General features: G+C 40.4%; 1 pseudogene; it reads right to left on the bottom strand.

The window, feature by feature from the left end:
* Nucleotides 1-861: 861 nt before the first annotated feature.
* On the bottom strand, nt 862-3,070 carry LOC123404933 (annotated as a pseudogene).
* Nucleotides 3,071-5,185: the final 2,115 nt, after the last annotated feature.

Below are 5,185 nucleotides of genomic sequence, written 5' to 3'. Positions count from 1 at the left end.
TAAATACAAGGAGGTTTTTTAGGGCCAGAGTAAAAAAAAATTACTCCCTTACGACTGATAAAGGATCGGCTAGGTCCCTCTTAGTGCAGTAAAAATGAATTTTTACTCCACTAACCGGTTATACCGGGAAGGTTAGAAATGGCCTAAGTGGCATCATCTTTTTCTCTCGATGGTGGTCGGGGGTGGCAACACTTGTTCCTCTTCTCCAGGATGATGTCTTGGTCTCCGCGTGATTGGGTTTTTACTTGGCGTTCCATTGTCAGGAATCCATGAACAGAGCACTAAAGCTACTCACTTCAAAAGCAGTTTGCCAGATATGCATATATCTCCCAAGCACAAGTAGACAAAAACATCGGATGAGCAAAGTTCTGAGCATAGCTCATCAGGTGCATGCTTCCGTATCATGTACGTACAGGCCATCTTTCAAAAAATAAAACCTTAAAAAATCCTACACTTGTTTCAACCAACAGCCACCAGTATTCTTCTCCATTCAGAGCCATACCCGTTCTGTTTCAAAATAGAATCTAACAATACTGACAAGTTTTACTGAAACTGTGTCAATTAATTTGGATGATAGAGTATGATTATGCTGAGAAAACATCACTAACTGTATGAATATCGTCTACGTATAATATAATGTACCTCTTGAAGAAACATGAATCTATCTCTACCTTGGACCTTGCTGTACGGGCACTGGGCCGATGAAGTTAATGGTGTTGGTTGGGTTCACACTTCGAAATAAGCCATTGTACAACTTGAATGCGAAGCGAGCAGTTCCCGACAGGTTCTGTCAAAGGTGGATCCTAAGGCTTAGGAGATATATACACTACTGAGCACAATGGATGACAACCCAGTCCTGAGTCAACCGCGAGGGGCGGCCAGTTGCTGCTTCTTGACCCGATCTCCAGGCTTCACCATGCTGAGGAGACATAGATGTCATAACAAAAATCCATTTGCAAGAAACTGGAACGAGGGCAAATACAGGCGATTTTCAGACCTGATATCGTGCGGCGTTATAAATATCCATTGTGACCCTTGTGCAACAGCAAAATCTACAAGGGTGTCTAAGCTTATTTTGCGGCTCACCGCATCCTGCACAAATCAGATGCCACGGATAAAATGGTTTAATTTTTCATTAACAGGATGGTTGTAGAAAGCATCATATTGCTCACCATGAATACATCGAACTCATCCATGGCCCTAAAAGGTGCTTCTATCATTCCATGAAGAGCTAAAGCGAAGCATATTGTTGAAAAAGATCGCTCTCCCCCTGGACCAAGATGCATCGCAAAAGTTGTAGTTATGAAACAGAGGCAAAAAAATTTCCTAAAGAAACACGACTTGGTGAATGCTATTCTGAGCAATAAATGAAATGTGAAAAATACTATCTTGCAAGTTACAAACGTGGCAAACTATACAGGTACCTGACAGTCCTCTAGTGTCTCTGACGCTATCATGAGATGCATCTTGAGGCATCGTTAGCTACACCCAACACCATACACAACTGTTACATGAAGCACAAATCCTCCAACCACTATCTACACATCAAAATGGCAATGTTCTGAAGGATTCTCACCTCAATAGATAAAACTTTATTCTGGTAATCAACATTGGTGAATCCACTGATACCTTTCTTTCCCAGGTGCTCATTGAACCTTCAAAACAAGAAAAGTGGACAACTTACTAGGACTAACCGTTTCAACTAACGGATAAGAGAAATCAAAGCCAGCAGAGAAACAGATGAAAAACATCCAAGAAAGGAACTTGTATTTACAGCCATGTCAATTGTCGCTTCAAAAGGCCAGCATTTCTCTTGAATTTCTTCCACCGCAAGTCCAATGCCTTTTCACATGACTGTGCAGCAATATACTTGGTCAAAAGTAGATCCAGTAGAGTGCAATGAACATATCAAAATCAAAGAAGCCAACATAAGTAGGAAAACATGAAAAAATGAACTTACATTAATTTTCAGCCGAAAATTTGCAGACAGCTGTTGCTTACTTAAGATTTTCTGCTCCTTTTTTTCATGCAATGCCCTCAGATCGTCTATGGACTCAGCATGTCTGCTCAGATTATTATTACTGTTATTATTCACAAAGGATAAAAACTCATGGGCATCAACTTTTTCCTCCTACTATGACCAAGTTGGTTCCAAACCTTCTGCTTTCTTGACCAAATCTCTGTTTCAGTCTATTTAACTTGGCACTTAATTGTTCGGGGGTGGATCCAGCAACATTATTCAGAGCTTCCATATCACTCTCAGGGCAAATAGCCGAGGCTTTCTTGAAGTTATCCTATAGAATATAAGGTCATCATTCACATGTGAGTCAGGTAACGCAGAAGACTTGATACATCCAGGTGTTAGAAATGCTTCATAGAAATTAATGGAACACACACACTTGGATGTATTAAGTTGACAGTACGTCCAGCATTACTCTAATTGCAGTACATAAATGCTAAGCTGAAGTTGCTGCTTTAAGTTCGGCCACTATTCAAGGTATGAGCTTTCCCAAAAATATACCCTAAAAACATGAGTTCGGTGGCTCTGCATCATCCTGAAACACCATCTGTCTATTTAGTAGGTAAAAATCAAATTAGGTGAACACTCATGCTAATCTTGCTACTTTGTATTTCATCCTGTCAATTAATAAAATCAAGCATCGTCACTTTTATTTCCTCGTGCAGCGGGTTCATCCATCAGAATGTTTGACACTGTGTTTATGTCTTATTTACTTACAAAGAAACTGTTCTCTTATAAGATTTTGTAATTCTTTTGGCAATGTGAATTTTCAGGCCCATACTGACTCTAAGTATAACAGAACACACTTTCTCTTAGAGAAGACCATACAGAAACAATCATAGTTCAACAAAGTAAAAGAAAAGGCCATTAAAGCCAGTAACATACAAAAACCTGTCGAAGCTGCTGAAGATCTGCATACTCTGCTTCAGCCGTTTTAATAGCAGGTAAAACTTTGTTTGCCATGAGACCTTCATAGTGCGCCTTCTCCTGGTTCACATATTCAATAGCCCACGGACATGTAATAAGGTTGCAGACGTTTTTGTGCTGCATTTGTGCTGCATGGGTCGAAGATGGTGCTTGCGCCTCAAGCCGTATGACCGAGTCTTGCTCCTACCTTTGCTCAGGTTTTCGTTGCCAGCGATTCTGCTTGGCACAGTGTTTGATGGAATGAAATATTTGCAGTTCAAAAAAAAAACTTTCAGAAGATGGCCGTCGCCCCACCACATCTCGACGTATGAAATAAAAAAGCCGCCGCCACGGCGTCGTTCCTCCCATCGGCAAGGCCACGCGTCCTCTACATTCCGACCACGAGTGGGTACCAGCAGGGGCGGCGCCAACGTAGGAGCAGGTATGGGCGGCCGCCCCCGGGTAACTGCGCGATGTGCATGACCCCACTGTTGGAACAAGTCACCTGCCATGTGTACAGCTCCACCTGATCGACCGCTTTCTCCGTCTCGCACACGTTCAGCACGCACGAAGCCCACGCTCCCGTATGTATAGCGGATTGTTGTTGTATGTTTCGGCGTGTATAAACGTTTGTACTTAGTTCCTGTTTGAAATCATAATAGATTATAATGATTTGGATTATGAAGATAGATTATATAATCTGGTTTATAAAAATAATTTAGGTGGACATGTTTAGAGCACTAGTGGGGACGGGGCCTATAGCCCCGGCCGGTAAGGGGCTTTAGTCCTGTTTCACCAACCGGGACTAAAGGGGCGGGACTAAAGCCTAACCTTTCGTCCCGGTCCTCTTACAAGCCGGGACTAAAGGTGCTCCACGTGGGCGCCTCGTAGCGCCCCAGTGGCAGGCCCTTTAGTCCCGGTTCGTTACACGGACCGGGACTAACGATTTTCAGATTTTGCTGGTTTTGGGGTTTTTTTTTTTGAATGAAATTATTTTTGGGTTTTAGGGTTTTAGGGTTTAGGTGTTCGGGAGATTAACGTGATGCCTCGTTTGGTGTTCGGAAATTAGTTTTTATATAATTAAAAATAGAAATAATTATGCATATATATATATATATATATATATATATATATATATATATATATATATATATATATAAGATTAACTTATATTACAAGCGATCATATATATACGATTATATGAAGATCTGAATTATCGGGACTAGAGCCCGTCTATTCGATTACATGGACGAACATCAGTAATGGCCCTTAGCTACACTAAATCGTCCTTTGTCTTCTATAGCTTCCGTCCTCAGAAATCCCGCAAGCTCCTCTGCAACAGCAATCGCGCGATGCTCTGGTAGGACCTTCGTCCTCATGGCCATGTGCTATATAAGAAGAGGAGATTAATATGAATATCAATCATGATAACAAAGAATGACGGGTAAAAATAGAGGTGTGAATGTTCATTGCTTACGTCGAATCTGTGATCCTTGAACTCACAGGTAAACGTGCGAATGGTCTCGCAAACATAGTATCCGCATAGATGCGTTCCCCGTGGCTGCTGATCACACTTTACGAGAATAGAATATATATAATCAAAATAATAATCTAGCATCATAAATGTATTGAAAATTAATAGAAGTATATCATACTACTACTTACCTGAGCCGCTCTAAAGGTCAGCTTCTCAGGAAAGTTACCGGGAGTCACGCACTTGAACCGCTTCCAAACCCTGCCCGACAAGGATAATGATTTGCTAAGTTTTTCATTAATTGATATATCAGAAAATCATCGAAAGAGACCGATAGAGCACAAGAATGATTAAAATTACCCTTGGAGCATGTCCTGCAGGCTTTGGAACTCTTCCAAGGGTTTCGATAATGGGTCGAAGGCATCAACTCTTCCCTTATCAATTTGAATGTCCAACAGAATCCAATGGAAGCTATATATATATATATATATATATATATATATATATATATATATATATATATATATATATATATATATATATATATATATATATATAAAATGTGTGTGTGTGTGTGTGTGTGTCAGTAACTTATCAATTACACTTATAAGTGAATGGACACAACAGAGTAAAGACCCTCACCTGAAGTTGTATGGAAACAGTATGTGGTCACAGAAATTTTGATCTATTAGAAACCTTAGAAGGTTTTCCTCCGTCTCCTTGGGTTTGTCAGTTAGCGTCGCTATATGTATTTTATCTGGGTCAACTAATCAAAATTGTTTCAC

The sequence above is a fragment of the Hordeum vulgare genome, chromosome 6H (assembly GCF_904849725.1).
Source record: "Hordeum vulgare subsp. vulgare chromosome 6H, MorexV3_pseudomolecules_assembly, whole genome shotgun sequence".
Classification (NCBI taxonomy): domain Eukaryota; kingdom Viridiplantae; phylum Streptophyta; class Magnoliopsida; order Poales; family Poaceae; genus Hordeum; species Hordeum vulgare.
Note: the sequence above shows the minus strand (reverse complement) of the source record. Positions and strands in the feature narration are given on the sequence as shown.